The 10,219-nt window shown below is 37.4% G+C and overlaps 1 protein-coding gene across 5 annotated transcripts in view; it reads right to left on the reverse strand.

Moving 5' to 3' along the window:
- The window catches only part of CACNA1E (calcium voltage-gated channel subunit alpha1 E), a 453,280-nt gene extending 445,105 nt beyond the window's left edge, over positions 1-8,175 (reverse strand). For 3 of the 5 annotated variants that reach the window (XR_015733193.1, XM_060690123.2, XM_060690121.2), the window contains exon 1: positions 7,662-8,167. The gene's annotated coding sequence lies outside the window, so the exon portion shown is untranslated. Of the gene's footprint in view, positions 1-7,661 lie in introns of all 5 variants that reach the window. The other 2 variants (XM_060690120.2, XM_034409672.3) reach the window with 1 other exon arrangement.
- Between the last annotated feature and the right edge of the window lie 2,044 nt (positions 8,176-10,219).

Raw genomic sequence — 10,219 nt, forward strand, 5'->3', positions numbered from 1 at the left:
GCTGATCGGGAGGGAATGGAGATTTTACAGTATCCTTCCCCTGCCACGCCCACCAAGCCACGCCCACCAAGCCATGCCATGCCCACCAAGTCACACCCACAGAAACGGTAGTAAAAAATTTTGAATCCCACCACTGCTCCAGAACTGAGAATGTATTAGAAAGCTGACTCAAGATGAATTGCTCTCCTTTAATCAAGGATACAGCTGCAGCCAGGGGATTCTTGTACAGCAGAATTTTTTACATAAAGGAACACTATCTGCACTGAATCCATTAGCAAAATATATCTTGACATTATTTTCAACCTCTTTCATAATTCCACTTTAGTTTGTTCTTATTTAGGACATATTTAGAAGAAGTGGAATTAAAGTGCCTTGTAAATATTACATTTCCCACATATATCATTCAGTTAGTATACATTTTACTAATCCTTAGTCACCTTAAATGCAATCATGTGGGGTTTTTATAAAAGCTTTTCTTAAAATTTGTGCAAAAATAAATTGGCCAATGCCACATCTTGGGTGACAACTAACTCATTTAGTTGCATTCTCAGTTCCATTTATATTTATTTTTGAAAGTCTTGTTGTACTAATTACATTATAAAGCTGAGTTAGATTTACCCCTACTTAATTAATAAGTCATTCACCGTCACTCACTCTTTACTATTGTTGCTCTTTGACTATTCACAAGAAATGTATTTTTCCAGCCATAAGCTAAGTAGGCCTATGCATTAATTCATTTCAAGCCAAATAAGAATATTTATTGAGAAAGTGATGTGAAAAATGCTCCTATTTCTCTTTTAGAAATTGAACATGAGAAAAAGCCCCTTCCTTACAGCACTTTGTGCTTTCTCTCTCTGTTCAGAGAGAAAGAGGGGAGGGAGGGAGAGAGAGAGATTTTTTAAAGTTGTTCTGGCACTGTCAGTGAGGAACTTCCTATCCAAAATTGGGTATGTTACTTTATTGTAGTGGTTAAGGCACTTGGCTTGAAACCAGAAAACTTTGAGTTCTACTCGTGCCTTAGGGACTATTGTGGTGGATGGGATAAGTACTACTCTACGGTTCCTAACACTTCCAGTGACCAATTCCAGGCTTCCATCACATCTTCCAATTGGTCCGGAGTTTAAATTGATGGCTGGATATCATCAGCACATGGTTAAGGCACCAGGCTAGAAACCAGGAAACTGCGAGTTTTAGTCCCACCTTAGGCATAAAAGCCGGCTGGACGATTTTGGACCAGTCACTCTTTTTCTGTCCAACTCAGTTCCCAAGATTATTGTTGTGGGAAAAATAGGAGGGGAAAAGAGGTATGTTTGCCATCTTGAGTTATTTATAAAAATAATAAAGGTAGCATTAAAAAAATAGTAGAGAAATAGTCAGCTGTGTTTGCTGGCTAAAATGCAAAGGTCCTCTCATTTCCATTTCTCTCTTCCATATTTCTATTTCTTCTCTGGATTCTTTCTCTTTCTCTAAGATTCACCCATTTTCACTGTCCTGCTACATTTTGGCGGCTCTCCCTCCCTTCTTTCTGGGACCCAGTGAAAAATTGTTCTCAGTTAAGACAGTGACTGCTCTTTGCATCAGAAGAGATGAATGGAATTGTGGGCAGAAGTTGCTTTAATAGCCTCTGGGGAGAGCAGATGGAGCTGAATTTTAGGCTGCCCTGGGTGTCTGAGATGAAGTTCAGGTTAAACTATCAGTGTTAAACTATTTAACACTACCAACAATGCTACTACCCTTCAAAAAGATCTTGACTTTGTGTCGGAATGGTCCAAAAATTGGCGACTCCAAATCTCAACCAACAAATGCTCTGTCTTACACATTGGCAAAAAGAATCAGAACACAAAATACAAGCTAAGTGGACATGACCTTGTAAATGACCCTCGCTCTGTCAAGGAGTACTCATATCAAACGATCTAAGTGCCAAAGCCCACTGTAACAACATCGCCAAAAAGACATTAAGGGTTATAAAGCTAACCTTGCGTAGCTTCTTCTCCGGTAATATCACATTACTAAAACCAGAGCATACAAAACATTTGCTAGACCAGTTCTCGAATACAGCTCATCTGTCTGGAACCTGCACTGCATATTGGAGTTTAATACAATTGAGCACATCCAAAAGTATTTCACAAGAAGAGTCCTCCACTCCTCTGCTCGCAACAAAATACCTTATGCCACCAGACTTGAAATTCTGGGTTTAGAAAATTTAGAACTACGCCGCCTTCAGTATGACCTAAGCATAGCTCATGAAATCATCTGCTACAATGTCCTACTTGTCAATGACTACTTCAGCTTCAACTACAACAATACACGAGCACACAATAGATACAAACTTAAAGTGAACCGCTCCAAACTCAATTGCAGAAAATTTCAGTAACAGAGTTGTTAATGCCTGGAATGCACCATCAGACTCTGTGATCTCATCCCAAAACCCCCAAAACTTTAACCTAAGACTGTCTACTGTCTACTGTTGACCTCACCCCATTCCTAAGTGATCTGTAAGGGGCGTGCATAAGAGCACCAGCGTACCTACCGTCCCTGTCCTAATTGTATTTATTTTATGTATTCAATTCATACTTATACTTATATATATTATCTAATATGTACTCGACAAAATAAAATAAAAATAAAAACTCTCTGGCAGACATCAACCAGAGAAACTATTCAGCCAAAAAAAAAAAAAGCTGTACAGATATTTTCAGCAGGAGATGAACACAAGACATTTCTTCAGATGCTGCTGCTGCACAGTATAGGGGAAGTTGATAAGAAAAAAGTATAATTATTCAAGTTGGCCCATTCCCTGGATTACAGGCTGCAGTTTCACATCCCATTGAACAGCATGATGCCATCTAGCAGATGCTGAAACAACTGATCAGTTACTAGGAAAGGAGGAACTTCTAACAGAACCATAACATCTATGTTGGGAGTAAAACCAGAGAACTCTCTATTTCATCTTGCTCCAGATTCTAGTTCAAAGAAATTGGAGCACATATTAATCTGGGATTGTGATACTATCAGGTGTATTTTTTTTAAAAGCATGTATGTCTGTAAGCAATTAGTTGCAAAAGTGATAGCTGCAACTTGATTTTAAATGGTTAGTGTTTTCTAATGCAGAGTAAAAAGAGGTCCTATGAATAATTATAGAACATTATGGAAAACATAGTAATTGGAAGTGGCTATGGACAAGCAGAGTGCAGATTGCAGTGTGCAGATCAACCCTGGTCATTCTGACTGATTATCCAGCATCAGTTAGTTTCCATAATTCTTGCAAAGAATATCAAATTTAGGAGAATATGTCTGTCCCTGCAAAGCATTTTTTCAATTCTTAACTGAGAGTTCGGTCTAAGTGGAAACAAGTGGAGTATGCCTTAGCCATAAAGAGATCCTGAATATGAATGCAATGCAATTTGAAATGAATTGCTGGAACAACATGAAGATTCTTGTTTATTGATTTGTTTGCTATTTTTAAAAGCAATCACAGAATACAATTCTGCTACCCTGCCACCTCCTAGAAAAACTCAAAATCTATTATTTGTGTGAAAAAAATAAGCTTATATGTTTTTATTACCATTCCCAAATTCTTCGTGCAAACAATGAGGTTGATCATTCCCAATTTCAAATACAAAACTAAGGCAGAGAAAGAGTGATTTGCAGAAACAACTGAGTGAAAGCATTAAGCTAACTAAAATAGAATCCACATCTCACAACACCTAAATTCAATCTAATTGCACAGTAAAGCAAACTATTGTGTGCAGATAGGCTTTGCAGTCACTGATATGGAAAATCAGTGTCTAGGCTAGTGCTTCCCAAATCTGGGTAAATTACCAAAAATTGGGTTGAAATGTTTTTTCCCCTTTGGGTAATAACACATAAACACATCATTCAATCATAACAGGAATACTTAAACTAACTTAAAGGGTTTTACCTACATTGGCTAAAAAGGACTTTCTAACAATTGTTTTGGGGTAATGAAGGTAAAAGTTGGAGAAGCACTGGTCTAGACTAAAATGAAAAGATCACAGCATGCAATGTTTATTCAGATGCACCTCTAGCTACCTCCAAACAATCACTAAATACATCAGAGGTTAGGGAGAAGATTTGTGACATGGCCATAAGAGTCACAACCTATCTGGATGGTTGAATTAGGGCAGGGCTGTCAAAACCCGGCCCGCAGGCCAGATGCTTCATGCACTGGCCACGCCCATGCCCAATTTAGCAAAAGGGGGAAAGTCCCAATACGTCACGTGACGCAGCCGTGACAACGTGAATATGACACCACTGAATTAGGGGACACAGTTATCAAGATTTTTTCCATAGTAACTGAAACAGTGTAATTGTCAGTATTCCTTCGTGGAACTCAAGTCCTCTTTCAGTAATTTTTTTTTTTATTTGATTTATATGCCGCCCTTCTCCGGAGACTCAGGGCGGCTTACAGTGCGTTAAGCAATAGCCTTCATACTTTTGTATATTTATACAAAGTCAGCTTATTGCCCCCACAAACTGGGTCCTCATTTCACCTACCTTAGAAAGGATGGAAGGCTGAGTCAACCTTGAGCCCGGTAAGATTCGAACCTGCAGTAATTGCAGGCAGCTGTGTTAATAACAGGGTGCTTTAAACCACTGTACTACCAAGGTTCTATAGTATACGGTACATATTTTCTATTCTCTCTCAAAATGAACTATTCTTCCCTAAAGAAAAGCCAAATTTGACAAAGAAAAGTCAAAGTAATTGACAAAGTATCTGTTCAGTCCAAACCTATTTGAGAACAAGCCTCTAGGAATATTATGAAAATCATTTTCTAATTAACACAGGATTCGACAGAAATGAACTCAATTATGCAAATGTGGCAATTTCCATCATTTATTTCAGCTGCTGCTACATTTTATAAGTTATCTCATCTGAAAGAAAAAAGGAAAAACTGATGCTTTCCTTGAAATATGATATTTTGACAAAGAAATTTAAATATGCGGAACTATAATTCTCAGTAAGCATGGCTTAAGAAAATTGATCTGAAGCTACAACTTTGGCACAGACTCGTATCCCTAAACTTCCTTGCACAAACCAAAAGCACAAACCAAAAGTAACAGGAAAAAAAAGTACAATATTCTAAAAGCTAATCCAAAGGTGCTTTTTCAATTCACAACTGGACTTTCTGGTTTTTCTTTGAAGACTTTTTGCTTCTTATCCAAGAAGCTTCTTCGGCTAAAAGCTAACCTTTTTTACAAATAGAGTCTAGGAGGAATAGGATGAGGATGGGCTGCATTGCTTTGACCACTATCTATTGAGAGTTGATATATTAATCTTTATTTCCTAACAAATGCGTACACACATAATTTCACATAATATAATTTTACTGACATAAATAAGGATAAAAACCAAGTGTTACAGGGAGTAGCTCTTGAAACAGTAGCTTTTACACCTTCAAAGCAGAAGTAATGGATCTGTTCTCCCTTGACAACTTTCAAGATGTGGGAAGCTAATTAATTAGCCAAGCTAATTAATTCAATAAGAGGAAGCGCTCAAGAAATAGCTTCCCGAAAAAGGGTGATTTAAATGTGTATGAACTAAATAAGTGTCTTGGAATAAAATTAGGAATACATTTCTTATACAGACTGGAAAGTAATGATAGTTAAAAGCTAAAGATTCATTGCAACCGTTTTTCCAAGGATGTAAGGTATTTGCTGTTGCCTTATACTGATTCAGACTATTTAAGCTTTCCAAATTTGATATCCTCTAGATGTATTTGAAAATCCTATCAGTTTTAGACCAACACCTATGCAGGCTATCAAAATTGGAAAGGTTCATCCAGGTTGTTGTTTCCTCTGAACAGCCAAGTAGATCTCAAATGAAATCAGTCTGGCTCTCTGCAAATATTCTCAACTAGAAATGCCAGGCAGTGAATTGAACTAAGACTTCAGCATGCAGGACTTTCTTGCATCAACTGTACAGTTAGCCAACTCTAGAGTTTATACTTAAAGCAAGACAATTCGTTTCTCTGTGCCCCTCCATTTATATTTTTTATATGAAGAGTTATTTATATGAAGAGTATCAAGATGGGGAGGAAAGAAATTGCCAGTGCTAAGCTGAATTTGCCACAGAAAACTCTTTGTGTTTTGAAGGAGTATGCTCTTCAGATGTCCAAACTTCACCTAAGCAAATTACTTAGTCAGGTTTGCAATAGGTACCAGTAAGTGCTTCATTTTTTAAAAACACCGTGTGCAGGCATAGTATTAAACACAAAAAGCATACACACATGCTCCAAAAAGAAACAAGATTAAGATATGCCAAATCTCTATCCCTTATAAGTTGATGAATATTTACCATCCGTACCTTATATTTTAGTAAAAGCAGCAACTTTACAAGACAGCACTGGATTTCACTAATCAGCGTTCAGGGAAAATAAATCTTGAATTTTCAGCAGAGAAAGGTCAGAATGAGTCAATTAAATCAAAATATGAGTAAAACACTTCATGATTGTGCTACTATGACTACAGAATATCGCTGTATCATACCCTACAACTGCCCAAAGGATGGCGCATTTAAATCCATCCTTGAGGAAGCAGAGGAAGGAGCCTATAAACACTGATTCACACTAAAAGGATAAAATATTTGGGTTAGGTATATTGGGATCTTTTATACAAAACTCAAAAGCAGGGGTTTGCCGGGAATTATCTGAGAAGCTCACTCTGAGCATCCAAAAATTGTGAATGAAAACAGAGGAGGACAGATGCACAAGAGGAAAGCAACAACTAAATCACTATGTGATGGAGGAGGCAATCTAAATCTGGGGGAGGAGTAGGCAAGCTCATGCAATAGACATTAAGCAGCTAAGTTAAGAACCATTCTTAACCATTCTCTACTCATTTCACAAAGCCCTTTGAAAGGTAATAATCATAGCAACTAATTGTCTGGCTGTCACTTTGAGGCTTCGGATTTGTTAACCATGGCAAACTTTAAAAGGGTCCACCTTAAAAAAAAAAAAAAGAAGAGGAATCTCCCACATGAAGGCTACCTTAAAAAAAACTAACTTTCTCCAGCCAGAACAGATTGAAGCCCCAGTGGTACAGCACCCATGGAAAAGTTCCTGTTTTAAAACTTCTTTAAAAACCATGCGAAGAGTACACATAGAAAGAAGAATGCATGGCATTAAGTATCTGCAAAAGAGGGCAGAGACCCATTACACAGACTCAGAAAGAATTACTCACATTATATAACAGAGATGTTCCAGGACAAATCTAAGAAAGAATCACAAAAGAGCTACAGCATTGCTATCTCTGGTCATGCTGCTATTCCTCTACCCACCTTTGTAAGATTAGTAGCAGCAGCAATATATAGATTTCCAGAGTTCCTACCACTACCACCAAAGAAATGATAAAACAAAAGCTTTTGAGGCAGGGAAGGAATTCAGCAGACATTTAGACCAGTTAATGAGATAAAAAGAAAAATGTAGCTCCTTTCCATCTAAAGGCAGGCACCCCTCCTCCCGAAGTCTTCCATTGCTCCCCAACAGGTAGCAACATTACACTGAGTCCAGGATTTCTTTTGTAAGTGTACAAATATGCACTGGGAAAAAAATGAAAGAGGCATTGTCTACTTTAAGAAAGCCAGCAATCTACCCGAACAGCGATCCCTGCAAATAGCAAATGCTAAAATAATCCCTTACCTTGAATAACATGCATGGCTCCTGGCACTAGACTGTGATATCATTCCAGAGACATTATTTGTAATTGGGGTGGGGGGCGGGGAGGGAGAAGACTGAAAAAGGGAGGAGAAAAGGGAATAAAAGAGGTGGAGGAAATATAAAATGAGAAGAGGATTAGGAAAGGAGAATAAGAGGAGATGGGAAGGTGCAAAAGGAAAGAATGGAGGGATGAAAATTGAGACTGCAAAATCTGTCTCCTGCCTACACAGTGGAAAAGAAATTTCTGACGAGAGAGAGAGAGAGAGAGAGAGAGAGAGAGAGAGAGAGAGAGAGAGAGAGAGAATCACACATAACCAGAGGGGGCACAGGGGAATAACAACACAGAACAGAGTAATCAAGTGAAATTAAATACTAAGAGAAATATTTAGGCATAAGGGACTAAGGAGAAGATGTTGGGCAGGATAGAAATTGAAGGTTTGCTGGAAGTGTTGCATATATGCTTAATTAAGGTAGGGAAAAAGAACCATGCCCCCTGTACCCGGGTTGTTTAGGCTGAAAGAACTGGGAAAAGTCTGTTGACCTATAATTCACTCTTGGCAAATTTGTGGTGGAGGGGGCACTGAATAAATCTACACTTCAAAAATACAGAAGGGTTTGCACTAATCTTGTGTTTGGGTTGGAAGTTGCAAAAAGATTTTGAAGAAAGCTAAACATTGCTTTGGAAAATGTTGGGATAGTGTTGTAGCTGTGGCTCTCCATGTGTGTGTAATCTGCAACTCCTAGGAACCCAAAGTAATGAGTGGCAAAGATGTTGAGAAATATAGTTCCAAACTATCTGGATGGCCACAGAGTCCTACAGTCACTTCTTATTCAGTGACCAGCACTATCACAAAGTTTTTAAGTGTGACTTCCTAATGCCTTTTTTTAAAACAAAACCTTCACATCTTATTTGTACATCATACTCTTATGATTCACATATCTCTTCCACAAATACCTTTGCGTATCTTTGAGTATCTATCAATATATTCAATCTCAGATTAACTTTGAAATGCTGAATGATGCTGAGACTTGTACATTAGACAGTCTCCTGCTAGAGACCAGGCAGATTGTGATTTTTAAAGGCCACCAATAACAGCTCTTTGAATTTGGTCCAAATGCTATGATAATGCTTCCCTTCCCAATAGAAAGTTAGCTTGCTGTGGAGTCATAGAGTCACAACTGTAATATTGTACTTGGTTCCGAAACAGGAGGAACCTGTTCACTAATATTTTGATCCCAGATTAAACTCTATTTACCGTCACTTCCCTCCCTAAGTATCTCTTATTGTCCAACTTCATCATTACTGCACCTGTTGAATCCTTGTTAATTTAAGCTTTGTTATTTTTATCCTGCCTCCAGTCTAGAGAGAACTGGATATATACTGTATGTTACTTTCATTTAGTTTATAATAGAAAAAAATAAGATTTAAAAATGGACTATGCCTCACCAGCTGAAGCACAAGAGATAGTTCACTGCACTATAATATAGTCCCATGTTGTCCATGTGGTAAATGCTTGAATGCCTATTAAGTCCCAGATATGCATTCCCCCACTTTCAATTTTTCTAGCCCTACTGGAAGAAGTAAAAACCTAAAGAATGACAACAATGTACATAAGCATAGTTTTAATAGACACTCCAGGAAGGCAAAGCAAAGACTGTGTTGTGAAGAAGGAAAGCTTCATCAAGCTCAAAGTGCCTCTGGAATGGCAGGACACAGTTGAAGGATTTCCCTTGTGACTTTGGAGCTTTTTAAAAGATTGCTCAAACTATTTCTCTATTAGGAGATAATTTGGCTTCTCTTCAGTTAGAATATTGGGGGCGGGTACCATTCTATTTAATTTAAAGGGTATAAGCAGCAGGAAGCATTTATTTTTGGTCCTAAATTGTATTGTGCTGTTATATTTTAATAAATATAGAGCCAGTTTGTTAGAACATAATATTTTTCCTGGACTTAGATTCAAACTCCTTCTAAGCTATAAAATTCACCTGCAGATTTTGAAACAGTTGTCATCTCTCATATATGCTATGCTATGGGACTGGATTGCCTACAGAATAAATCACTTAACCATACTTATTTTCCTAAAATCATGAAGAAAGATAGGCTGAATGGAAAGATGTAACAAAACATTATATAATGCTTGTATATTTTATAATCATTCTTGAAGGTAGAATATTTTAATTATTTTGATGAAAGAAAATTAAAGATTGCTTACTATAGTTATCTATTAAATCCATGAGAGATTCAAGTCTAAACTCATGTTTCTCGAGTTTTATTTCATTTCTGATGACTTCATCTTTCATCTTTCCTCCATAAACTGGATGTTTCCATCACAAATCAGGAATATACTTCAGTTCATTGGGCTGGGAAATCCACAGACATGAAAGACTATCATCTTTTGTAGGTCGTGAAAGTATCAGTTTCCAACTTAAAGGTATTTGATTTTATACATTTACAATAGCTACATCTCTTATCCATTCCCATATTATTACAATAACCAAGAGTATTTTCATCAGGTTCTGTGTCTGTTTTTAAGTTTCCA

The sequence above is a fragment of the Pantherophis guttatus genome, chromosome 3, assembly GCF_059756535.1.
Source record: "Pantherophis guttatus breed Tessera chromosome 3, ASM5975653v1, whole genome shotgun sequence".
Classification (NCBI taxonomy): Eukaryota; Metazoa; Chordata; class Lepidosauria; order Squamata; family Colubridae; genus Pantherophis; species Pantherophis guttatus.